Raw genomic sequence first — 27,927 nt, 5'->3', positions numbered from 1 at the left:
GCCAGGATGATGGCACGTGCAAAACAACAACAGCAGTTACTCTATCTGTAGAGATGCTATTTTTCAAACTTGTATTGAGACAACATGAAGGAATGCTGAAGGAGGGAGCACACCTCATCGATGTTCCCGTGTGCTGGTCTGCTACAAACGTACAGGCAGTTCCTTACTCCTGCCCTATCACTCAGGCACAGCGTCCTACAAAGGCAGGAGCAGGGATGACGGTTCTTCACAGGACAGCGCTCGGTCTGGCAGCGCCTTACGGGAACTGCGATAGACCTACCACTGGGGGGAGCTGCGGCCACACGCGATTCCAAATCCTCGCTCTCCCTCCGAAGAGGTGATCGGGATGCCGCTTAGCACCGGGCACCAACCTGTGCCCTTCTTGTCCCTCGCCGAGATACTTCTCAGCCTCCCACTACAACTATTCCCAGCCTTGCTGCCTCCTCACGCCTTCCGCGCTCTCACGTGCTGCGACGCGCCGGTGCCGCACCTCAGGAGACCCACCGTCTGCTCAGCAGTGGCCTCCGGCAGACCTGTCACACAGCTGGGGTTCAAAGCCAGGGTAGATTCTTGAAACAGAACTCACTTGGTTTTGAAGAGCTGATTTAAATAACAACAATTCACTATAAACATCAATAGCACTATTCAAGTTAGCAGAGCTAACTTCAGAACCCAGTATTTGTAAGTATCTACAGGAACGTCTGCTGGTTTTTCTCCTTCATCAGCTCACTACATAGCATCTTGCCAATCAATTTCACTACTGGCATACAACAGAACAAGGAAGAGGTTGGAGAAGAAGTTATGCAATTTTTTTTTTAACTAACCATTACCAAAAGGTCACAAGACAACTATTGCAAAACTTAGGAAGAATGGATGATAAACTCAAACATCAGAATTAAATTGCTTTACAAAGACTCTTCTACTACCCAAGTCACAGTCGACAATGCTTCAGAAAGATCATATACAAATACAGTAGTTAACTCTCAATACAACAAAGCTAAGTTGCAAGCACAGACAGCCTCTGTGGCTGCAAAATTGTTAGCAGGAAAATTCCTGTGCCATAGACTAAAAGAATGCTTAAAGTTCTCAGAAGCAGAAGAATGTTTAAGTGCAAGACCGGTGACAGAATAAAAAAAAAAGTGGGCCTAAGATCTGAGTTGCCTATTTTTCAGATCTTCTGATCCAAAACCCAAACTAATATTGAATATCTTCATGGTATCCAAAACTTTAATCTCAGCAGTACTGGTATACATCCAAGGGCACAGACAGAAAGGGAAAGAACTGTTCGAGGATTCTGCTGTCAAGATGACCTAGGATTCAGCTAGAGATTTAGAGCTGAATCTGAGTTATTAGCAGTGTCTTTTTTTCATTTCCTAAAAAGACAAAGAAATGAGATTGCTGAATAATTCCTGTGCATTTTCTGAAATTTTAGATCAAAGTGGATGTTAATTACGAGAGAGGGTAACAAAGACAAGAAAGGGAGCACTGATATACACTTTCCCAGTTTCATACGAAACAGAAGTGCTAAGTCCCAATTAGGTCCTCAGTTACACACATACAGCCATAAAATCTTCAAATCGAAACTCAAAGGGCTTTTCCAATATAATCCAAATTAATTATTTATGGTTATATACGTTTAATTCTACTGAAGTGAATCGAAGTCTGCATGTGCAGGATAAAATGAAGTGACTTGAGCAGTTTTACAATATCGTGAAAAGCACATGTGCCACAGCAAAAGTACATGCAAAGCTACAATGAGAATAATTTAAAGATACGTTTACAAACAGAGTAAAATTTCAGCTATAGCAAGTGTGAAAGATTAACAGTTATTTATGTTTTAATCACTAGCTGCCCAAATGAAAAATATAAAGAAGGAGTGAGGCAAAAAGTACACCATTAAGTTTGTCCTGTTTGAAAGATGGAGACTATTGAACAGACCTAAAACAAGTTAGAGATGTTGACAGGACTAGAACAACTCTGGTAGAAACATTAAGAAATAAAACAGCCTATGCATAATCTGTTTACTTTCTCTGTTTTCTATTGAAAGAATTTCCAATAGCCTCCTGATCCATCAGCCAAGGGAAAAAACTAATCAATTCTATGTACTCTTTAATCAGCTTCACACAATCAAACACAAAATGTTAAGAGGTGATTAACAAAGCATTTAATTTTGATCTTCTGATCTCATCAAGAGGTCACTCAAGATTTGTCTGCAACTACCCATGATATCTTGGCTGCAGATAATTACACATACACATATACGATTGAAGCTTTTCATGGTGTGGTTTTTTTTACGTTTCTTTTTAAAGAGCTGGAGTTACAAACTTTGAAGGATACCATCTGCCATGAATAATTCATGATTATATCAAACAGCGTCAACTCACTCAATCAAACTACTCACCCAACAATTCCATTTTGCCACTGGGAGAAAGAGTAAAAAGAAAGAGTACATACAAATACCACGCCATTTACTTTTAAAACATGCTTTCAGAGACTGTATTGAAGTTATCTTTCCTGAGACTAAAGACAAACTACAGCAGACTTAGAAATAACTCTGTATAACAATCTTTTAGCAGCTTACACATTGAACTAGGCATGTAAAGCTAGCCAAGTTTAATCTCTATTACAGTTTTATGGTAGTACTCCCCATACCTTTTTTCAAACCACAACTTACAAAGACAGAACTCCCAGATTAATATAAATGCAGATACCTGGGAAGAAGCAGCTAAATTCATAGTAATTGCAAACTGCGTTGTCAAAAGATACAGGATGCCAAATTTTCTACTGAAACTATTAATCAAAAGCCTAGCAATCCATTTCTGATATTAAATAGCAACCCTTTCTTAATTTTATGTTTATTTTTGCATAAGATCAAAAAATATGGTGTCAGAGCACATCTTTAAAAATCTCTGGATTCTTTCAAATTCTTTGAATAGTCAATTTAAACTAGCAATTCTGTTTACTTACCTTATACCAGAAGACAGGATACATTTCACTTCCTAGCAAACAGTGTCCCTGAGGTCAAGAATAAACGCCCCTGAATAAATGTCAAGAAATTCTCTAGTATATTACAGACTCCTATCTAAGATCAAAAGGCACTCTCAGGCAGCAAACATTTTTCTTCATTAATTAGGATATGCAGCAAACAGTGAAAGACTGAGATAAACTAACTAGTCTTGACCACTGTACTCTACCTGTCATTCTTCCATATACGCATAACCAAGTGGATGAAAGACTTGGTCCATGTATTTAGATACACATGACTTCTCACGGATGAGAACTCAACTGACTTTGAAACAACTCTCAGTGAGAAGATGTCTTGGGCGCTCATTAATTTGCAAAAAGCCATACAGCGTGCAGTACTCTAGTAAACTGAAAGAAATAACACATTCAGACTCAGTTCTAAATCTGTGTAGGTGCCAAGATGCACAGGCAGTATTGCTAAATTAACTTTTAAGAGCTTTCATTTCTGTAGCCATCGAAATATTTTTATGATTTTAGGATTTAGGAAGAAAATAATACATCCACTATGTTAACCCTTATATTTTAACTGGGTGAAGCACTACCTTTCTAATCCATGCCAATAATTTCAATAATCCGAGGTTTCATTATACACCTCAAAAAAGAGAAAGACAAAGTCTTGCTAGGATATAAGTGTAATGCTATAATGAGATGGAAAGTGCAGTGATAATAGTGAGGTGGCAAAGACTCAGGCTACAGCATATGAGACAAGCACAAATGCAGCAGCTGTAGACACAGAAACAAAGGAAATAAAGCTGCTTACCTTTGGAAGGCCTCATGTAGGCAGGGATATCCAGCAAGACACCCTCACCTCCACTGCCAGCCATTAAATGAGGTCCGGGAAGGGATGGATCTTGCCTCCATCCCTTCTGCTCACTCAGGTACATTGCATGCACCTGAGCTCCCCTGGGTTGGCCCACCAGGTGCTCAATCTCTGCTGCAGGCCATGACTTAACATTTCCATTACAGCAAGCAAATCCAGTCAAAGAAACAAGATCGATGAAGACAACAGGCACCTTTCAGCCTCTAATGACCTTCAGTCTCTAATGACTTTACCTGATTCCCATAACTGAGATATGATGATTATTTCTAACTTAGCTATCAGCTCAAGTTTAGTCCTTAGGTTAATGAGAAAAAATGGAAAGCTTGTTTGCTTCTATACTTCCAATTCCAGTAACAAAATTTTATATCTGTCTTTATAAAAATATCAGCAGTCAGAGCAAACAGAGAAGAATACTTAAATGGAATACAGTACTCTCTCACCTACCAACCACCACACAGATAGAGAAGTACAAGAATAAAGGGTAAAAATGAAACTGACTTAAAATAAACTCATTAGTTGTGTATTTATTTTTAAGGAAAAAGATTGCTGAAGTAGAATTGTAGAAAAAAACCTAATCGGAGGAACCTTTCAAAAAAAAATAAAGCATGTCATTCATATATATTCCCTAGGTCGAAACAAAAGAAAAAAGCAAATACTTCCCAATGTTAGATCCTTCTGCTGGCTGCTGTTAAAGTTCGCACAATGGTTACGCAAAGGTCTGCAAAATCCAAATTTAGGAGAAACAATATATCAGCCAGCTGATGAGCACCAGAAGCAGATCCAAATGCTTTAGAAAGCTATGTCCTCCAAGACATGGGTTGTTCCTGCACTTTGCCTCAATTGCTCATGAAATGCAATTCTACCCCCACAAAGCACAAAGATCCCACTCTCTGCAGTGTTAGCAAGAGAATCTCTAACACAGATTATTTTTAGAAGCCACCAGACTACAGTCAGCAAAGACCGGAACGAGGGGCTACAGGCCAGAACACAGGATTTGCCTACTACCTCCTGCTCTCTAACCTGGAGATGGATGCCAAGCTCCTTGTGCCATTTGCTGCCACCTAAATCATCAACTTGAAAGGACTTGCACATGCCAGAGTAATTTTTGTCCCTCCCTCTTGCTTTCCTTCAAGATCTCCCAGATGATTACAGCAGTTTTTCTGACTTCTGTTGCCAATTCCAAGCAGACTACACTTCATGGGTTACACTCTGGTGATGTTTACAAACTTCTCTTTGCAGTCCATAGACTATTTTATAGGCAATTTAAGGCTATGATTGTATCACAGGATGGCAGCTGCCCAAGCCAAAGTTTAGGCCTATAATTCAGAGGTCTTAACCTAAACATGTTCAATACCTCTTTCCAATTTGTTTGGCCCATAGGAACTCATGTGTGTCTGAGTACCAAGTGGTTCCTAGACTTGTACATCTACCCCTGAAAGCACAGTACCATTACTCACCTCTAAATCATACTCTGAAAATTAGAGTAAGGCACTAGTTCATTCAACAATAATTCTAAGAAAACTTTCAAGCATTAAAAATTAATGTTGTCTTGTCTGTTTTCTGAAATTAATTTCAGACATAGGAAACAAGTAGCATTCTCAAATCATGAATGAATATTCTCTTACAGAGAGCGATTTACAAAATCCAGACAGGGCATTTAACAACTCTTAGGAGTCAAGCTATCTGCAAAAGAAAGTTAAGCACTAACAATTGCAGAGAAAGATACACCAAGGTCTTAGTTTATTTTGAAGGAAAGAAAATTGTGCTATTCTGGCAATAACATATCAGAACGAGAACTTCTAATGATGCATGTCAGGATACCCTTGGAGGAACCAAACTGTCATGGAGCTTTCAGTAAATATTTATCAGTGTCAGTAAGAAAACCACCCAGAGACACCATAGATGCCCATCCATGGAGGTGCTTAAAGCCAGGTTAGATGGGGCACTGAGCAATCTGATCCAGTACTTGATCTAGCGGATGGCAGCTTTGCCTGTGGCTGAGGGGTTGGAATATAATGATCCTCAGGTTTCCTTACAACCCAAGCCATTGCGTAGTTCTATGAAGAACAGATGCATTCCTCCTTTTTGTTTTGTTTTAAAGACCTGAAAATTCACATGCAGGATATGCCACCCTTTCTTCGGCCACAGCTGCAAACAGCTCATACACATTCTTTTCAAACTGGAGCAACTTTAATTCAAGCACGTTATCATATATGAGTTATGTGGAAACTTCACCACTAGACATATCCATGCCATGTTTAATTTCAAAAGAGCCTTGCTGGTACACGTCTGCATGCATTATCAGAAGAGCGTTAGCTGTACTGCACTAGAATTGTACACTGGGACTGACATGGTACCAAAGCTGAAGGGCCACCAGCCATTTAGCAAGTGATATTTAATGCAGCACACAGACCAAGCGTACAGATTTAAACAGAAACACAGTTATCCTCATATTTGTAACAGCTGAAGTATACAGAACAACTTTTAGGGGAGGAGAAGTGAATTGTTTGGTTTCTTGGCATGATATTTTTCCTTGAGGAGCAAGGGAAGAGAAGGAAGGTACTTGCTTATCTCTGTTACTGGGAAACTTCAGTGTGCAAATCTCTCATACGGAGACACATGAAGAAATGCAAACATGAAGCTATTCAAGAGCTCTATCCTATTTTTACCATAACTATTGCTCACAGCGCACTATAAAGACAGTCTTTTTCTTCTCTCTGCCTTCAACCCCTCAAATAAATCCCCTTTATTGGATTATGGATTAATGCAGCAACTATAGCAGTAAGCCGTTTCCATGAGAGTGAAAAAAACATAAGATGTGGACCATTAAGCAGAGGAGCTTCTCATTTCAAGTCCGTGGGTCCGTCTTGGGTATTTTGTACATTACAGGAAAACATATTTCACTAAGTGGGTTTTGAACAATACATACAGGACAGATTTAGCACCTGCTAAAACACTCCCACAAGCATTAAAGTAATTAATGTAACTCCCTGTTTCTATTAAAACATCTAATGTCCAGCAAAATTAATTGCAACTTATTTAAGTCACAGCTCCCACTAAACAATGAACACATATTAATGGCAACATTACCTCAAGAATACCCTAGAAGTTACAGACTGCCGCTTGAATAGAGTGTGCTGAGCTACTGCTGCTGCTGCTTCTCCACAAAGAAATAAACCAATATTATCATCATCATAGACTGCGACTCCTTCCAAAACAAAGCAAAGCATGCTCAAGAGTGTTGCCCCAACTGCATCAAAACACTTTGCAGATGTGGCTAAGTGTTGTTATTTTACAGAAGATGATGCATAGAAAGAGTAATATTATGCTCTTAAATAAAAGAGACATCAGTGGTAGAAGCTAAAAATAAGAAATGTGGATGGAGCATGGCATGATAGCTGGGAAAACTATAAGTTCACCCCAAAGCACTGATGAAAAAAAAAAAAGGCAGCTACATGAGTTAAAAATAACTTACGATTAGTGAGGGAGTGATGAAGACAGAAGCCCCAGGTCAACAGAATAAGCCAGAGACTCCCTTATAGTACTAGACTCAACTACGTAATTCAAACCATGTTAACATTCTGCACAAATTAAATTCAATTGAGCTTTCTACGTCAGCAACTTTGATTGGAACAGCATTAAAAGCACAGGTGCTGTCAAGTTAAAAAAAAAACACACCTTCATTAGTCAAACTGATGCACCTGACAAGATCACGCATGGAAAACCTCAAGATCTCAAAAAGGCAAAGAACCACTCTTGCCCCTGGGTGGTCAGTAAACTATGATATGGAGAAAGATTTCTCAAGGATAATGGAAAAATAATACCTGTGATATATCAGTGAGTTAAAGAGTTCACCACACTGCACAAGACAAATCCCTTCAGCCCACGACAAGTAGCAGAATCCCATGTTTGAAAGATCCATATTTATCTTCTGAAGGTCTTCTTAGGCTTACTTTGGTAAAAACCACCTACCAAGCTCATCTTGATTCACAGTGTGCCTGCAAGGTCCTTTCCCATCCATAGATGTGAATTCACTCTAGTGCATAGCCTTCCCTTTACTTCCATAACAATGCCTAGTGAACTGAAAGGAGTACCTACATTCTCGTGTGAAATCCACAGATTTAGTTGACTGTACTGGGGAGCAGAGTAAATGTTTACTATAGGATGGTAAAGTTTCATTAGTATGTAAGCTTCCCATCCCTTGCTCTGCAGGGCCCAGATGCAGGGTCACTTTCAGAAATTTTGGTTCTGATAATAACTTTGAAGGTAATTAGGGGAATGAATCAGAGTGAAAATTCTTCCACATTTTCCAGTATAAGCTAGTAACATCTAATCATTTTTCATACAGATTTCAAGGTAAAATGTTAAGCCATTGCCGGGACTTTTCTTGCAATAGGTTTCTACTTAACATTCAAAAATGTTATTGAAGATAGTATTTTATTCTTCTGAAGACAGTCTTCTCAGGTACACATCTTTTTGTTATTTAAGACAAACAAGAAATGCACTCTCCCTCCTGAAGATTCTGTACTGCATACAGCTGCTGATTTAAAGGAAAAAAAAGTCACTGAAGAAAGAAGGCACATGTAAATGTGGTTAGTGAACTAACAAACATTTACTGACACGGGTATTTAGGAACTTGACACTAATGAAGAAATATATGATGAAAAAGCTAACTACAGCAGAGTTCTGGACAGAACTGCAATTACACTTTGTTTACTTATTTCTACCATCTTTCAGTGTAAACTGCACCACTTTCCCTGGACACATACAGCTGGCATCAGTTCTGATCACACACACAAGTTACAAATGGTCCAAACATCACAGTATCAACACAACCTCAAAACCAGTTCCCAAAACAACAACCTACTCCAACATAAGTTTCCATGTATTAAGAGGAAGGATTAAGTAGTATAATAATTTATAACACAACCTCCTCCATTTCACTACTTAATACTTGAGACATTTAAGAATTTATGAACGTGCTGCTAACTGCAGCTTCTGAAATGCATTTCCATGTTGACTGCTCTCATACAGTTTTCATAGTACCCACTATGCCACCAAAAACCTCGTACGCTTTAATTTGTTCTAAACAGCTCTTCAGGCATAACTTACTTTTCAGGTGCATATGTGGGTGAGCTGAGGTAGAGGACTCGGTGGTAAGCGGTTGCTGTGGAACCTCTGTGACTGCCTGCCAGACACATGTCCTAATACAGCCTCTGAAGGGGGAGCTCCTTCAAAATTAGCTCAATTTTTTTCTAGATTGCAAAGAAAACAATTGTTTTGAAGGCATACAAAACTACTGAGGCATTAAAAAGTATAACAAGAGTGGGAAAGCAGAACTGGTAAACTGGGAGAAAAGGAAAAAAAAAAAAAAAAAAAAAAAAAAAAAAAAAAAAAAAGACGTAGCCAGAAGGAAATACAGAGATTTCACTAAGAATATAAAAAATGCAATAGAGGGCAAAACAAATCTCCTAGCACATGAAGAAAGACCACAGAAACAAAGATGAAAAATGAGGGAAGTAATAAACAAGACACTTAGGAAAGAAGACACCGCTTGGTGTGGTGGCAGCGAAGAATTCTTGTCATTTTCCTCACAGAAAGGGAAAAATGAAAGAAGTTTCCTTGATGTACAAATATGCAGGTTTCACATAAACAACCTTCTGATGCTACAAGATTCCAAAGAAAATACAGTTTGAGGAAGTAAAAAGTTACTTCCTCTAAATAGCACCAAGATACAGCAGCTAACCAGAACATAGCAAGTAGTTCCTCTCCAAACAGACCGGGTGACGCAGTACACACAGCGTACTTGTTTTTCCTCCGTCTCATTCCTAACTTGAAGTTTATAAGGAACAATTGCCTCAAAAACAAGATCTAGATACATTTATGAAAGAGCAATTTCTTAGTTTGACACAGTCTTCCCCCAGGTAAATGGTCATAGGGAAAACTTGCTTCCTAGAGAAACTGAGAACAGATAAGGGCATGAATCTGCTTCCTAAAAGTAGGGATTTAAACACCCTATTGTAAAACAGATAGAAACCACTGCAAACTAGGCCCAACATGTCATAACCACCAAACATAAAACAGGATCCCTACAACAAATCTCCAAGCAGAACCCAAGCGTTAAATAAATCCCAGCAGCTGCTCCTACCAAATGTAGGCACTGCAGTGCAAACCTATAAGCCAGAAAGTATACAAGAACTTCAGAGAACAATAAATTATTCTTGTCGAGTACACTCATTAAAAAGAAAATACTTAATCCTTTTAATCGTGATTATAACTTCACGTGTTCCATAATGTAAATATACTCAGCAAACCTATCTGAATCCTCAGCTTCAATCCGAATGCCATTCTGGTTACAGGAAGATGAGCATCTTCTGCAAGTAAAATGTTTCTAAAACAATCTCGTAAAGCACAAACTTGGGGATGCAATGCCAACCTGCCTGATTTAGCATCTTTCCATTACCTAGGCATCGACTTCAGGAAATAACTGCCTTTAACAGATGTTTAAAGAACCTAACAAATTTCCTCTGTCTTACTCATACAGCCATGAAGAAAAAAAAGAAACTATTTGTTCATTTAACCAAATTCTTAGGGACTACTTCAAGAGATAAAATATGGTCACTTAATCAAAGGCTATGGTTAAGTCACATGTTAAACATTTGACAAACAAACCAAGCAATCAATATGGGAGGAAAAAAAAAATCTAAAAAATATTTCTTTTTGTAAGCTAACACACCTTCCATTCAGGTTTAAACTAATACCTGCTTGATATGCCTCCTTACAGCTACAATAAAAATTCCTTCTTACTTCATACACCAGTTCCATGAAAAACAGCCTTCACAAAGTCAGTCTCAGGTTTTCTTGTTTCAGGCGGTTCACTGTACTGAGCCGCCCCGCGAGAAAAAGAACAGCAGAGGCACACTGCCTCTTGGTTTTTGTGTTGCTGAACTCAAGTCAGAAAACTGCTTTCCAATTTTTCCCTGCACACTTTTCTTCTTCACAAAAAACTTTTTATTGTGCTTTAACAGAAGGTCAATGGCTATCACTTCTCTACTCCGGCACAATGGTGAATTGAAACAAGAACCCATAGCTGGTTGGGCCGACAAAGCAACCAGTATGTCTAAGCCAATAAAGCGATTTGTTCATTAAAGCTACTAATAAAGCAACCTTTTGTTAGTCTATGAAACATCAGAAACCTCATAGAATTCATTTAACTATGCTTAAAAAAAAAAAAAAAAAAAAACCTCATACTCAGAAGTCCTAGGATCTGTCATCTTGTCCATGTCCTTACAGTGATGATACAAAACCCCTCCATGCTAACTTTCTAAGTGCAGTAACAGCAGCACCAAGTTCCATGCTTGCCTTTTTTTTTTTTTTTTTTTTTTTTTTATACAAACAGAAAAAGCTTAGGGTCCCTAGTCAAGGTATCCCCCGTTCCTCACACCACCGAAACCTCTAAATTTATAATACTCATGATTTATTTAAAAGCTTCCTATGCTATGTTGATAAACCCACTGTAATCAACACAAGCACTGTAATTCTGGATTGAAAAAACAAGGGACACACTCAGCTTAAATCCAGAGACTCATTTGGATTTCACGAACAGAAGACACAGGAAGAAGCACTTGTGTCCCTGGCTCTCAATTAAACCGAAGTCAAGTTTGAACTTAATTCCTTGGTGCTCAGCAGCTTTTACTGTTCTCAACCAGCTGCAACATAACTACAGCCAAACCTTTTCCAAGCAAGATCCTCAACTTGCCCTAATAAATTTAGCAACACAGTATCAGCAACCCTTTATGAGAATTTAAGTGAAGTTTCCTCCCTCACTCGCAATTTCTAAACTTGCTTCATTAACAAGTCAGCTCCATTGGTTTGCAATTAGTCAGGGACAAAAGAAAAACAAAAAAGCAACTTCTCATCCAGTCACCATCAGCTAGGCAAAAAAAAAAAAAAAAAAAAGTCATTCACCCTTCTAAACTGCTATCCTTAGAATAAGTGAAATAAATTTTTACCAACAGTGAAATATTGCAGCAGTATAAAACATAAATGCAGATAAAACAAAACAAGATCCAAGGGGTTAAAAAATGTCTATCCATTATTACTCATTCTTAGGGCAGCACTGTGCCTACTGTCCTAGCAGCAAGCCTCTGTAGGAGCAACCTTAAGTCACTCTCATGCTACAGTATCTCACCTGCTTCTATGTCAAGCATAATGACAACTACCTGTTGTAACATACAGGACTACTCGAGTGAGAACAAATCAGCAAGTTTAAAAGCTTCATCTTCTGCAATTTCACAGGGACAAGATTCGGATTTGTTACTCTGAACAGAGCATTCGAGTTCTCAGCAAAAGTTCTTGTAACAGAATGATAATAAAGCATTTGTCCCCACAGAGATACCTACAAATTAGTCAAGGTTCTGTCCTTGGATGTTCAGAAAAAATAATCTCTATTTACAAAATAAACAAGCATGCTATCTAGAAAAGTGATAGCATCCCTCCCCCCTACACTGTGACTCTCCACAGCAAGCCACAAGAGTATATCCTTCTTCTGGAATTAAGTGCTTACTCTAACAATAACACTCCAGTAGCTTGTGAAACTTCTCAATTAAACAGTTGTCAAACAGTCTGATAAGGCACAGAAAGACAACTGATAGCTGAACCCACTAGTCATACAACAAATTCTGCACTCCTCCAAGCTGCTGCCAAACAAAACATTCATCAGTAAGTAGTCAAGAAGCCAAAAAGTACCATTGTACTTGATAGCAAAAGTGAACAGTAGGTAATTTTACCTAATTTTAACATTTCAACCATTAAATTCTTCACTTAAAGCTCTTCCTGGACTTTGGAGTCTTCTGGGTGTTACTGCACTGCTGCAACACACTGGCGAAAAGAACAGCAATACAACATTGACCACAGAGACAGACTCTAGGAGTTAACACCACACTCCTCTTATTCTCTAGTCGAAAATAAATTGGCATGACTTCTATAAAGTGATTAAAAGTAAGTTCACATATAATGCTGGCTTAATTAAGTTATGAATCCCCATTGTGCTAATTCTCCCAGCCCGTGCCTGACCAAGCCTTTCAAAAAAATTTTACACTTACACATTCATCTGGGCTTGAAAAGCTTCACACAAAAATGAGGCCTCCATAACACAATGTGCTGCCTGGTATTTGTCATCAATTGCACTTTCCAGCCTGCTAAAGTTGCAAAATTAATCCTCCACTTCATTTCAGTTATGCTCCCCAAACAGTGCAAAGTCACTGGAATTTATGTTCGTAAGTGACCTAAGTGTACTTGAAAGCCCTGCTCTTCAGAGATCAACGTCATGCTCTTCCAAACAAATAAATGCAAGCTTGGACTAATAAAAAGCTCCTAGTACTTTTCATTGTCAGTGAAAAACTGACAATCAATTTTGTTCTGAAGCAACATAAGTATGTCACTAAGAAGTTTGACAAACATCTGTAACTCACAATACAGCCAACATTTATGCTCACATTCAGCTTTCCACAGCTATTCCTATGACACAACGCAAGTCCACAGTTCAACGACTGCAGGATCAGACCTGAATTTAACTGAACTACTTTTACTTGCATTTAACAAAATACTCACAATACAGCTTATGGCAGCGATAAAAAGTTCAACCAGAGTTAAAATGCATCACAGGCATCTTCAGATTTGTTCGTGATAGCAATCAGTTATGATGATAAAAAAAAACATAAGCTTATGATTTAAAAGCCTTTAAAAAGTTGCTGTTACAATACAAACCATTAACATGCTATTAAGACTTCAAGATATAACTTAGAAGGGCTGAACATTTGTTTACTTTGCCTGGTTCAACTGTTGTAATGCTAACATAGGAAATCACTTATTTCAGAACTACCTTGCTGTGCTTTTTATATATTATAATTTTTATCTAACATTATTTCATATACACACACACAAACATAATCAATACCATCAAGACACAAAGGAGTTCCTGTGATGTTCTTTACCCAGGAACAGCTCTACAGGAATTGCAGTTTCCTTGAAACACAGCCAAGAATCCCTCCTTACTTTGATACCCGTCATTTCCACAGGGCCAAGCAGTTCTTCAGGAAACATCCCCCACAGCTTAAACTTCAGCTCAAGCTGCCGTTCCTAGGACTGATGTCTATCTTAAAGCACCAGTAAGCAGTGGTCCTTTCCAGCAAGAAATTAAAGCGTGAGAAAATAAATACAGAAATGCGCCTTTTTGTGGACGTACACTACTTCAGCAAAAATGACTTCAGTACAGAAGAAGACACATGTGAAGGACGGTCTCTTCCAGACCAAAGACCAATTTCAAGGGACTATGGTAGAGGCCAGAGATGTGAAAAACAAAGGATAGGAGCCAACTGCAACGACTTAATGAAGCTAGTAGGAGCCACGCTCTAACTAAAAGCACTGCCAAGGCAGTAGCTAGCACACCTGCAGAATTTGTTGCAGAATGAAGAACTGGGCAAGTTCAAAGAAGAGAAATTGTTCAACCTTTTCTGAAGCAACAGAAACCATCTCTTCTCAGAGACGTCCGGAGCTGAATGCAGCTCAAGTATAAAAAGTATCAAACACCTTAAAAAAAGACTTCCCTACGCATCCACATAGGGATATTTTTGAGATGGGCCACTTACAAATTGGGGAACTTCTGGGTTCCTATACAAGGCTAGAAGGAATTTCAGCATGATTCATTATGGAGGGACTTCTCAGCTCACGTTTGTTCCCCATCAACTGCAGCACACCTTGATGTGTTTCTCTCATCTCCATCCAAGACTTCCTAAATCCTAAATTCAAAGGCTAAAACAGCCTACCTGAGCAGACATGTTTTTAAACTGTCAACATTTAACTGCTTGATTTAGGGAGTGGAATATAGCTCATAAACTTCTCATTAACACCACATTTAGAGAAAAAGAAAATGAAATATATTCAGTGTTTTCTCATTTTATTTTAAGTGAAGAAAAAGTAACCTGTAAGTACTACAAAGATCAAATCAACATCTTACTAAAAATATATAGTATTACAGTGTGAGAACTGAAACAATATTTACTATTATTTTAAAGAGACAGTAAATGCAATTTAGAGAGAGCTGGGCAAACAAGCCTTTCATCCATTACCAAGCTAGCTGAAACTACTCTTTAGAGAGCATTGTTTGTAAAAGCCACACAGGTTGATATCAGAGAGTGTACAGAACACAGCTTCTGAAAAGGAAACCGTGTTTTTTTAGGTTAGCAGAACTCCACAACAGCAGTGAATTAAGGAGCAATAATGGGAAAAATTATTTTCAAAAACACTTCTCGCGTTTTGTTTTTTTTTTCCTCGAGTCTCCAAAGGTCATTAAGGAAAACGAATCTCAGTGTTCTGAGTTTGAATCTCAGGAAAAAAAAGTTGGTTTTATTTAGATGTCAACGAAGAGTCATCCAAAGGAAAAGCACTAAGTGGCCCATTACCTTACAGAAGAGCATTAACAGCCGAAAGCCTGTGTTCTGTACTAAAACTACTTCACTTGCTCATGGTCCTGCAAGTATGAAATGGTAAAAAGGCAAAAACTTCCAGGCAAAATTGTTAATAATTAATTATTAATTATTATTAAGAGAAGGGAGTATAAAGTCTTCAGGTAACATGACCAAACTAAATAAAAAGGGTGATGCCAGTGAGCCACTGACAAGGCACTGCACACCAGGGTGAACGTACTGCTCACTGACTTGATGAATTTTAGCAAAACACTCAGAAAACTACGCATCTGCTTTGAGAGTCCATTAAAAAGTTCACCAATAAAAAAAAGCAAAGTTGGATGTCACTTAAACAGCATCCAAAGTAGAAACTTGGTTACATGATGCAATGTCAAAAACAGCTCAAAATGCTAATTAATCCAAAACAGTTTCAAACAAAAGTGAGAGTTGAAGAAAGCCAAAAAGCATCACAAAGATCACGTGTCCTGATCCTAAATTAGAGAGGCAACAGAGAAATACAATACAGGGGGAAAACACCAATGTGGGACTTCATCTGCAGTTGGGTAATAAGAACCATTTATTCAACTAAGTTACAGAGCTAGCATTTCTAAAGTAACGTAAGACATTGCTGTGAAATTCATGGTTAATACAAGATGCTTCCATAAAACAGCTGTTTAGAGCCCAAAATGTGGTTCAAGGAAGAAAAAAAAAAAAAAAAAATCAACCTAAAATCCCAAGAGATTTTTAAAAAGGGTTATATCTTACTGAATAACCTAATAAGCTCTAAAAACTTGAAGACTGATCTTGAAAAATGAGCTAATCCAAGTTTTACACATGAAAACTATTTGGTGGCATTCCAATACCAGTCCAAAAAAGCAATTCCGAAAAGGAGTGAAAGACAAAAGTTAAGTGAATTACGTCAGGAAATCCTGATTCTCTTCTGGAAGTGGCAACTAAGAAAGTGGAACCGAAGTTAAATTCTCAATGCTGCCGTCAGTAGAATTCTTGAAAGTTGCTATTATCCTCTTTGGCAACAGCCAGCACGCATACAGATAGCTCTGCTCTAGTCACAGCACATGCAGCACGTAGCCCAGCTAGCCAACTGCAAAAAACCTGGTAGGTCATATGGAGAGCGGAGCAACACTGAGGCAGCAGGATCAGAACAATCTGCAATCACAAGGTCACAGAAGCTATTAGGGCAGCAACAAGAGCTCAGCTATTGCAGGGGAGGAGCACAGCAGAAGACTGAGGATACAAACCGATAGGAAACTGGATTTTAATAGCTCTGCCGCTCAGCAATTTGTTTCCCTTGTGTTTTACAGATTTGAATACTAAAATTTCCGCACGCTGCAGCTTTGATCACTGCATTAAGTGTCGCTCTACTGAATAAAAGGATTAGTTTGTCCAGATTGGCAAAGCTGTGATCATGATATAAAGAGAACTGCAGGAAAAAAAACCTTTGAAGATCAATTGTGCATACTTAATTTTGTAGGTTGAGTTGGAGTAGTAGCTGAAGGTGGGTTTTTTTGTCACGCACATACAGTATGAAACACACACAAGATTTCCCCAGATTACCGCATGCCTTACAAGCATTGTTAGCTACTTCCATTTGGCTTTCTGCTAAAAGGGGCAATGCCACTCAGTAGCATTCACATGGGCTGATAATCAGCTGGATTTGAGAAGTGCACAGCGCAAACCACAGAAGCCAGCAAGGGGTGGGGGCAGGCAGATCTGCCCTTTTGGTTGCAGCACACCTTCCGCACCCACTTCAGCAGATCAAACCACAGATGTGAGGTTTCAGGGCACAAGATCTGGATGAGGAACTGCGAGATATGGTTTAGTAGCTTGTAGTAGCAAGGGTAATGAGAAGACTGTTGGACTAGATGATCTTATAGGCCGTTTCCAACCTTGTGATTCTATGATTCTAAGATAACCCAGCAAATCCAGCAGGCTCCCCACCAGCTGCATCCCATGCCAGCCCCAGCACACATCCCACATCACACTATCAGTCCTTAGTTCCTTTCTCACTTCATCCTGCACTGCCGGTTTTCTACCATTTTAGTTTCCTGAATTGAATCACCAAAAGTTCAAATTAAACCCAGGACTGAGAGGATGATGGTAGGAGCAGCTTTTGGGAACCATCCTTTCCAACAACAACAGATCAAGTTAAATACACTGCGACGTGATAGCCCCTGTGAAGAACAAGTGAACATAACAAACACCTCAGGACTCCTCAACCTTTGTATGGCTGGGAAAAAATATTATGAAGAGGAAATGGTTCCAATTGTAAGTTTTCTCTGTTTTAGACTTCACCAGGTCATGCCTTATATCAGCAATTAATTTTGTTCCCACTACACCACAGTGTAAACAAACAACAGGAGAGCGAAGGATCCAAACCTTCACATTTCTTTTGTGCCACCAAGCAAGCCTTTGTTTTTCCAGTCATTCCCAGCACCCTTCTGAAAGGTTCCCACAGCCGGTGTAAACAACATGCCAGATGAGCTGGATGACTGTGCCTACCTCCTACATCGCCTGCTCACAACCGCAGCATGCAGTCCCCCAGCCTACAGACGCACAACCACCCCCACCTTTCACGCAAGAACCCCTGCCTGTGCTCCTGAGTCAGCCGAGTGCTACCCAGTGCTCCTGCAAGGCACAGCCCAACGTCAGTGGTGCGTGAGCTGAAGTCTGACCCTCCATTTTATTTCAAGATCAGCCCACTTCTTTTCTGCCGCATTTCGGGAATTACTCAGTTCCAAAATAGTCAGATATAACAGCATTCAAAGGACAAATAACAAAATGGTTTACAAGACTCACCATGGCAATAAGCTATAAAGCTAGGAATTCAACACAAAAATTGAAAAGAAACAGAACATCCTGAGAACAAAGAACTGTGAATGTCAGAGTTGTTTTGCTACAGCCAGCCATGTCTAAGAACCACTCCAGTTTTAGCACTGTCTCAGGTATGTAAAACTAAGCTAAACATCTAAATGGGCTAAGAGCTGCCACTACAAAGATAACTGATGTGGTTAATGCAAACATTTGAGTATTCCAAATTAGAAAACACCAAGTTCAGACACCTGCCTACTATAGGACCCACGTAAGCTCACTGCCCAACCAAGACATGTTTGTAGAATCTACTTCACATACATCTTCTTTTTCCTGTAGACTCAACATGAAAGCACGGTTCAAATTTCTGCTGCGTAGCTACAAGGCCTGCGTGTTGTTGCCATGTTTTGTGCACAAGCTGCGGCAGCAGCTCCGTCTGTCACACAGCTGGCAGTGGAAGTCCTGCCAGCTGGGAACTGAGCATGGAGTTGTGACTGCAGCCTTCTACCAAAGGTCTGTCACACAGTTAAGTATCCGTCCCCTTACTGGGTACACAGAATAGCGAAACACACAGCAAGTCACCAGTCGGGGGCAGGAGGTGAAGAAAAGCATCGCAGGCTGAATCACTGTCTCCTTCCCTCCTTCCCAGTGTGCAATGCACACTGAGATAGGAGAAAAGCCATTTCCAAACAGGGTGCCCCAACCAAAATGATTACTGTAAATTCCATCTTGCTAGACTACCCAATAAGGCCTGCTATCTAGGTACTTGGACAATGGCACTGTTGGTGTCATAAGCATACTGGCAGAAAAAAAGCCAACACAGTGACTTTGCCTTACGATGACTAAAGGATGCCCTCGTGATATATAAGAACTGTTATAATTGCACTCTGCAGTAAAGAAGGAAGATCCCTCTCATATCAGTCATCCACCCACTCCACAGGGACACCTCAGATCTCAAGATATATTCATCAGTCCTGACAATAACAGAAGAAATTGCCATGGCAAAACTATGTTACAAGCAACTTAGACAAGGTTATCTCCTGGATCTCAGTTTCACAGCCCACTTACACCGTGTGGAAGCTCAAAAGATCTCTTGCTTTGAGTATCACTGCATGAATTAAAATAACAAAAAGCAAACAAGTGAAATAGGCATACCTGGCAAACTGCACGTTTACTGACCATCTGACTCCAGCACAAGCCACAGATAACACCAAATTGTGAAGGTACAGCATTTGATGAGGCAAGGATGTAGGCATCAGATCTACCATAGAGACTGAAAACTGTGCCAAGCTACATGGGACCACACTTGCCACAAAAGATTAGTAAAGTATTTTCAGAAACACCAGAATCCAAAGGTGTAGGTTTGGTTACCACAATTAAGTGCCTATAATCTTTAACACTGAATAAATTATTCTTTAAATTTAAAAAAAAAAAAAAAAAAAAACAACAACCACAAAAAAAACCCAGCTTTTCCTAGGCGATGATAAAGTTACCAACAGCACGCATCCATAAAAATGCTAGGTTTTACATTACTGGAATAGCTAGCGAGAGACTTCCCAAGCATGAACAACACCACAATGCTGAAAGGCTTGCACTCGCCAGGGAACACACTGAGCTGCTTACTTTCCTAAAAAGGGAAGCTGGAAAAAAGCTCGAAACCTTTTCTTCCTCATTGGCGTCAGCCTCTGGTGTTTTGGGTTTATCACTCATTCAGTAAGGCAAGCAGCTTGTCCTGAAGTAGCCTGTTCACTTCTGAAAGCACTGCAACTGCTTTCACTCCTGCAGATCTATGAGGATGTACATTCTATCTTACAAAGCTTTTCATTTTACATCAAAAAGAACATCCTCTTACACGCTGTTTGCAATGAGGCAGAATCCCTAATGAGTATAAGCAGATCCTGTATGCTACTGCAGATGTAAATGTCATATTTTGTCTTAAAGAAAACATGCTAAAGATTTATCCTGCAAAATGCGTGCTTCTAGAATATTCACTGGTGCCCATGAGAGCCCAGAGCCAAGGCAGGCAATAAGGACACTCTTCCAATCAAAGAGGACAGAGTTAAGTACTTACTGTCAACAACACACACCTTGGCTTTGCAGTTCCTGTCATTCTTAAGTTCAAAGTAAAAGCCACAACCCACAACACAAAACTAAGCTGACTAACCTTAGCTGCATTAATGAGTTCAGTGATATTTCGTTCCATTTAAAGTGGACTCTCAGTACTCATTGTGCAGTTGGCTCCCCATCATCTATTTCAAATCTCAGCTAGTCCCAATAAGAGGAACACACAAGAGAAGCCTCCAGTAACATGTATGGCTGCAAGATCTCCTCCCACGTTTCCATTTACCCAAAGCAACACTTCCCCTCTCAGCACTTCCTTCAGAGAGAGGTATCAACACTGGACCACAAAGTCAGGGAACCAGAATGTAGGAACAAGCTTAACAATAATCCTAGAATGAGTGCAGATTTCTAATTTTCAAGGAAGATCCACACACAAAAACAGGAACCAAGACTGAATCAACCCGGGATGCTGCAGTGGCCATGGCCATATAAGCACCCAAGATTCACTGCCAAAGACTGACAAGGAGTTTAGAGGACACAATCCTAATTCCTCATCCCACAGCTCCAACTCTCTCCTCTGCAGGGTGCTCTTCCAGGCCCCCAGAGCTCTCAGCTCCACCCCTGGGTGGCTCTCACACCCTGGTGAGGGGATGGGTGTTGTATGTAGAAACTGCTGCTTCAGCAGCAGGCCCTGCCCTCAGAGGATGAGAGGGTGAGAAGAAAGGCCTGTGTTTCCAAAAAATACTTGCTCAAGCACCCGTGGTTCTAATCCAAACTACTGAAATGTTTCCAAGAAAGAAAGCACTTGAAAACATTCATGTTTCAACCGTTTTCAGTTGCCCAATCTCTGAAAAGAAGGCTTTACTCAACCTCAGCCACCTTAGCACTGTTCCTTTACTATAAACAGCTACCCCATTTCAAGCCAATAACAAACTAAATCCACCGTAGGGCAGACTGGCCACCAACCATCTATTACCATCAGAGGTAACAAGGCTTTGTTACAAGTAACAAGAAGTAACAAGGCTTTGTAGCCATAGAGGCTACAAAGCAGCCTTATGAGACCCATCAGAAAGAGATCAAACAATTTCCAAAAGAAATAGAAACGCTTTTTTTTTTTTTTTAATCACAATAACAATATATTTGGGTTAATAAATCTGATCAGTATTTTTGAAGTGTTCTGAGACACAAGTAGAAATTGCCCTTTGTGTTTTCCAAAAACAATTTTAAAAGCTGAGGTCAAGTGAACTGAATTGCAAAATGCATCATACTGGTACAACTCCAAAGTTAGAGGCAAAACTAGCAATAGTGCGTAGAGATGGAACATCCCACACCTCTCCATTCCAGTACCCTATTTGCAATTGATCAAGAAAACTCAACAAATTTTGCTGGCTTGGATAGCAATGTCCACCACTGACCATCTTGGAGGGACCCAGAAGGGGGTGGAACAGCTGTTTGAGAGCAAACCTGCTTCCACAGGTAATCTGCAACTGAACATTTACTGCTGAAATCACATCAGTATTCTGCCAGTGAAAAAGCATACAGGCAAAATCCTCATCCTTCGGTGAGAAGCCAACCACCTCAGCTCACAATGCAAAGATTACCTGAGCTAAACTTATTTGTTTGGAACAATAAGAAGTATTTCACATCTCCTCTTACCAGCCAAGCTGTGGTGCCATGCTCTCTAGCTGACAGTGACATCTTGAACATCTTGAGGCAGAAAAGGAAGAAGATAACTGCCCATACCTTAAGACACGATATTATAGAATAATACATCGTTTCACCCTTGTAAAAATACAGTCAATGGTTTCTTGGAGCACCAAGCAGATACAGTGAAGAGCTACTGCAGAATCAAGACCTGTCTTTTTTGCAAAGACGAGCAGCCTAGAAGGGAGATCATGTACTTTTTGTCACAGTGAGCACAAACCAGACTGAACTCAGAAATCCTTTTTATTCTGATACTGCTTAATTTTGAAGCATATGGCCTTGTAACCTAAATTATAGTATATACGCCTATTTTCCCAAATCGGAATCATTTTAGTTGAGCTCTCAAAAGATATCCACTATTTCAAAGGTAAGGGAGAAGGGTGAGGGGGATTGGGATTTTTTAAGCATAAACTTCAGGGATACGGGCTGCAAGTGGAAGTGTTTACTTACATAAACCATATCTGCTCTTCCCTCCAAGCCCCATTCACACGAGAGCAAGCCACCACAGGAGGCTGGATGCCCAGAACGAAGCAGCCAAAGCCACAAGGGGACAGGCATGGGCAGGGTGCCCTGGGGAAAGCAGCCAGCTGCACACGCTGCTGCTCACACAAGGGTGACCGCAGGGCAGCGGGCCCAGCCAGCCTTTGGTTTAAGCCAGCACAGCTTCCAGAAGCACCAGTGGCTGTGCCACCAAACCGCAAGACCAAGAATTTTGTTAACAATCAGCTGACTTGGAAACTTTCACGGGTATGAGCCCTCATCAAACAAATATCTCAAGTGCCTGCTGTCACAGGTCTGTAGAAGCAATCCTGGTAAGTAGCCTTAGTCTATCCTGCGACCACCAAGAATGTGTCAGTGCAGACCCACCCCTCGGTGTCTGCAAATAACTACAGTACTTTCTATCACACAAGAGAATTTGCAGGAGAAATTGCAAGCATTTCATATTCTCTCTTTCAGGAATTACCTGATACACACAACTGGCATCTGAAAAAGATGGAGCAGCTCTGCTTCAGCTCTTTTGTCTTAACAGCCCTTTTATTTCAAATGCAATGCATGTAAACTCAGTCAGTGTGGCTGCATTCTTAAGAGGAACAGCAAAAAGATTAAACACATTTGCTAAGAGCAGCCTGAACTTCACACAGACTACATGACTAACGCTGACTAAAAGATGCTTGGTTTCCTTAAAGAGACAGAACTTCATTCAATGACATCACCAGGCCTAAACCACCGCACACACTCCTCTCCTGACAGCTCAGAGAAGAAATCCCACTGAAGTTCTTCAAAGCAGCGCGTGCACATGCAGTGGGAAGAAGCAGAGTTGGTCCGACAGTCAGTCTGAAGACATAAATGACTTCTTTTTCTAAAGCTCCTCTAAAAGCTGAAACAGGTGGAACTCACATACCTTCTGATAAAGGAATGTCTCTGCTACCAAAGAGACGCCAGTGTAAAAGTAAAAGATAGTTCAGCCTGAACAAAAGAATTACTCTGACTAGATGTAAGCTGGAATAGGAAAAGTTACTTAAACCCTGAAAAAAGTCATTTTAATAGCATAAGACCACATATTCTCGAGATACATACATGCCTGGAGCTGCCAACAGACAGAATGGGGCTGTTATTAGAAACAGGACAGTGGAGCAGGAAAGGACAAATTTAAGTCTGAAGCCAAGAAGTGACATAAAAGCAAATGCAATCACCACACCGGAGTAGGGGGAGATGCAGTGCCTTTTGACTCCTGTGGGCAATAAATAAACAATAGCACTGACCATCCCTTCAGCACCTTCAGTGCTCAGTTCCCTTCAGTGATTAGAAGGAAAACTCCTCTCCTGAACTCTGGCTCCTGGAGCAAAAAAAGCAAAAGTTCATCTGAATGGAGACCTTGGTTCCCCACCCACACACAGACGCACACCTTTTTAAGACTACAGTGACAACAAGATGCTTAGAACAGAGAGAAATTCATCTAAAATAGACTCTTCCCATCTGCCAGAAAGTTTTGTCTCAAAAAGAAGCAGGCACACACATAAGGCACTGCCTACCATTGCATTCCCTTCTGCTTTCCAGGCTGTTAAGAAGAACCAGGGCCAGTGGCAAACACATAGCCAGCAGTTAGAGCAGAACTGGCTTCTGCACCTGTGTCTCAATACTGCCTGAGCAAACAAACAGCACCTGAGCTGCTCTCCCATTAGCACACCAGGTGTGAAAGAAACATCGGTGTATGAGAGTAAACCCAGGAGTAGCACAACTCAGCACTGATGGACAGAACTTTCTTACACTGTTTTTCTGGTGAAAAACAAGTGTTATTTTCTCCATTGAAGCATGGGACACTCCACTATAACAATTTGGGTTTTGTTTCTTTTTCTTTATTGTTTCAGGACTTTTTGTTTGTTTGTTTGCTCAGAGCAAAGTTACGGACTACAAAAATGCAAAACGAAAAGAAGAATTAAAAAAGAAAGACCCACAAAAACCATCTCCATACAACGGGATGGCCCCAGAAGCCGTTCCCCAGCCTCCCTGGCAGATCTGGCAGTGCAGCAGGAGCACTTGTTGGCGCTTTGTGAAGAACTTCTCCACTTCTGGCTTTAAAAACACACGAGAACGCGGGAAGCAAAGCCAGCTCCCGGCCGGCGCCTCCCCGTGCGGCTCCCAGAGCGGCGCCCCACGCGAGCCGGCCGCACGCGGGGCGGCGGGGCACGGCGCGCCGCTCGACCCCCTCCCGCGCACACGAGGCGGGCCCACCGCGGGGCCCGGCCCCGCTCCCGCCGGCCGCGTTCTTTGTTCGGCGCCCCGCGCCGCGCCGCCGGACACAAAGAGCGGCGGTGCGGTGCCCCCCGCCCCCTCTTCTCCGGTACTCACTTGTCGGGACGGGCTCCGGCGGGCTGTCCTTCGGCTGCCTCCGTGCGCTCCCAGCCGCCCGCCCGCCCGGCGGCAGGGAGGGGGCCGGCTGCCGCCCCCCGCCCCGGGGCTGCCTGCGCCGCGGGGCCCCGGGCGGCTTCGCGGGGACGGCAGCGTCCAGCCCCGCTGCGACGGGGCGCTGCTGGGGCCGGGCCCCGGGCTGGCTGGGCGGCGGCGCCGCCCCTCCTCACATGGGGCCGCCGCCCCTCGCTGCCCCCCCGGGCCGGGCGCTGCGCCGCCGCCGCGGCCGGCCGGGAGGCAAGTGGCTGGGGCCGCCGCCGGCCCGCTCCCCCTCTCATGCACTCCGGGCCCGGCTGCAGCGGCGGGGGGGCCGCTAGAGGCCCAGCCGGGCGGCGGGGCGCGGCGCCGCGGCCGCTGCGTTCTGCGGCATGTGGGGGTGGCGCGGGGGGGCGCCCCGGGGTCCGCTCCTCGCGGCGGCGGCGGCGAGAGAGGGCGGGGAGGGCGGGCGAGACAGAGAGAGAGAGAGGGAGAGAGAGAGAGAGACAGAGCGCGAGCGAGAGCGAACGAGCGAGCAGCGCGGCGGCGCGTGCGGATGACAGCCGTAACCCGGCAACACGCCCCGCCCTCTCCCCGTGGCGGCGCGGGGCGATGACGCGCGCGAAGGGCAAGGTGGAGCCGAGCAGGTAGCTCCGCGGCGGCACGGTTCAGCCCGGGACAAGGAGGCGGCGCCGCGCCGGGCAAGAGGCCCGACGGCGGCTGCGCGCGGGATGGCAACACCCCTTCCCGCCGCGCGGGGCGGAGCGACGGAGAGCTCGGCGCGGTGGGCGGAGACGGCGCGAAGCCCTTGCCCGAGCGCACGTGCGCGTGGTCCCGCCCCGCTGCCGGGAAGGGCCGCGCGTTGGCGCTGCTATGGCGACGGCCTGAAGGTCGCCGAGGCGCCGTCGCGGGATGTGGGGACGCGCGCCTGGGGGCTGCCGAGCATGCCGCTCAGCGGGAAACCGCGGCTCGGGTGCGTGACTGAGCATATGTCTGCACCGTCGGGATGCGGGGCGGTCAGGAGTAGCCCCCTCAGGCGCGCTGTGCTGCCATTAAGTCCCTGTGGCTGCTCGCCCGCCCCCCGAGCGGTCTCCCCTTCGCCATAGGCCCCCCGGCTGAAGGTGGCTGCAGAGAGGAGCAGCTCACCCGACCCCAGCAGCGCATTCTGCTGCTCAGGCTCCGTGACAACTGTAGGTGCTCCGCGTGTCGCACACCGAGTTCTCAGTTCTCATCGGAGCAATGCTTGCACGTGCTCTGCCCTCCTAGATCTCAAAGCAAAATAGCGATGACGACGGCAGCGTCTGACATCTGTGACAGGGTGGTCGTTATATGGGACCTTAATGAGTCCACTTAGTACGTGTTATGCAAGGTAGCAAAAAATAAAAGCATTTAATAACTACTCCTTCGGTGTGTGAGGTGGCTGCGCACCAGAAAGGCTCACAGCATGTGGGGAAAAAAAAAAAAAAAAAAAGCATTGCTTGGTCATGTTGTTATCCTAAAAGAAGAGCAAAATCCATATCGGCTATGTTACTCACCTCTGGCATTCCCCACTCTCTGTGTGCTGATGTGTGCCATGTCAGCCTGTCCACGGGGCTGTGCGGGCAGACGCTGCTCTGCCTTCTGAGCCAGCCAGGCCAGAGGCCATCTCCCTGCGCTAAATGGCTTCCAGTTGCCAGCTATCTTCTTCCCATCTGCTCCTCCGCTTCAGCAGCTGCTTCTGACTCCCCATCATCTTGTGCTGGATGTTTCTTTATCCCTTGCCATAACCTTGTTTACCTGATTTTTCTCTTCCTGTGTATTACAAACAGATGGCTGAGCTTATCTGAGTCTCCAAACTGCTCTCTCGTGTTTTTTTTCTTCCTCATTTTAAAGCTGTTACCAGTCACGCTAGCATTGGTCTCAGCTCTGACTTTGGGCGCAGTGCCAAGGATGGGATGCTGGCAGAATTTCAATCTGCAGAGCAGGGGGGTGAGAGCCACAGCATCTCAAGAGTGGCTCAAGCGGGAGGCAGCGCTTCATGATCAGCAGAGGTATTAGCTAGCACCAGGAACGTCTGCTGCGTTTTGTGCCCCTTGCTGCAAGGGAAACATCAAGGTCTTGGAACGTGTCCAGAGAAGGGCAGCAAACCTGTGAAGGGTCTGGAGCACAAGTCTTCTGAGGAGCAGCTGAGGGAACTGGGATTGTTTGGTCTGAAGAAGAGCAAGTTCAAGGGAGGCCTCATCACTCTCTGTGACTACCTAAAAGGAGGATGTGGCGAGGTGGGGTTCAGCATCTTCTCCTGGGTATCAGTGATAGGGTGAGAGAGAACAGCCTTAAGTTGCATCAGGAGAAGTTTGAGTAGGATATTAAGAAAAATTTCTTCTCAGAAAGAGTGGTGAGGCACTGGAACAGGCTGCCCAGGGAGGTGATGGAGTCATCATCCCTGGAGGCATACAAGAACCACGTGGATGGGGCAGTGAGGGAGGTGGTCAGCGGGTATGGTGGTGGTGGGCTGATGTTTGGGCTAGGTGAACTTAGAGCTCTTTTCCAAACCAAATGATTCTGTGATTCTTGCCTCTGTCACAAAGCCTCACTTGTTCTCCTGGCTTTGTTGCAGTGTTCTCCCTCTGCCCTTCAAATAACTCCTAGATTAAACACATCTGGGATATCGAGAATGAATTGGAAGGGAAGAAAAGGCCTGCAGGAGTGACACAAAGGAAGAAGTTGGCCATCTGATCATCACAGATGCCTCGCTGAAGAAACAGAAGAATGCTCCTCTGCCAGCAGTAATGATGGAGATGAGACTGGATTTAATGAAAATGTTAGGATTTTTTATTAGTCACAGATTAGGATGGTTCAGCACCCAGTCTTTCATTGGAATGTTGTCATGATTGACTCTGTTTCGAAAGTAGGGATAAAAACAGCGATCATACTGCAGATCAATATTCTGGCAGAACTAAACAGCGAGACTGATTCTGTTGTGTGCCAGACTTTAGTGCCGTCGCACATACAGTTTCAATGAAATTTATTTTTAAAACAAAATACTGAACAGTTTTGAGCTGAATTGTTGTGTTTCTAACATCTAATCCAGTGAGAACGCTAAACTTTACCATGCATGTAGTAATGATGGAGCTAGAAATGCACTGTATGAACACTTGA

General features: G+C 42.7%; 1 protein-coding gene across 1 annotated transcript in view; it reads right to left on the bottom strand.

Moving 5' to 3' along the window:
- The window catches only part of FBXW7 (F-box and WD repeat domain containing 7), a 161,983-nt gene extending 137,137 nt beyond the window's left edge, over positions 1 to 24,846 (bottom strand). The window contains exon 1 of the mRNA XM_052690261.1: positions 24,754 to 24,846. The gene's annotated coding sequence lies outside the window, so the exon portion shown is untranslated. The remainder of the gene's footprint in view (positions 1 to 24,753) is intronic.
- Positions 24,847 to 27,927: the final 3,081 nt, after the last annotated feature.

This window comes from Tympanuchus pallidicinctus, unplaced genomic scaffold, assembly GCF_026119805.1.
Source record: "Tympanuchus pallidicinctus isolate F22 unplaced genomic scaffold, pur_lepc_1.0 scaffold26, whole genome shotgun sequence".
Lineage (NCBI taxonomy): Eukaryota > Metazoa > Chordata > Aves > Galliformes > Phasianidae > Tympanuchus > Tympanuchus pallidicinctus.
Note: the sequence above shows the minus strand (reverse complement) of the source record. Positions and strands in the feature narration are given on the sequence as shown.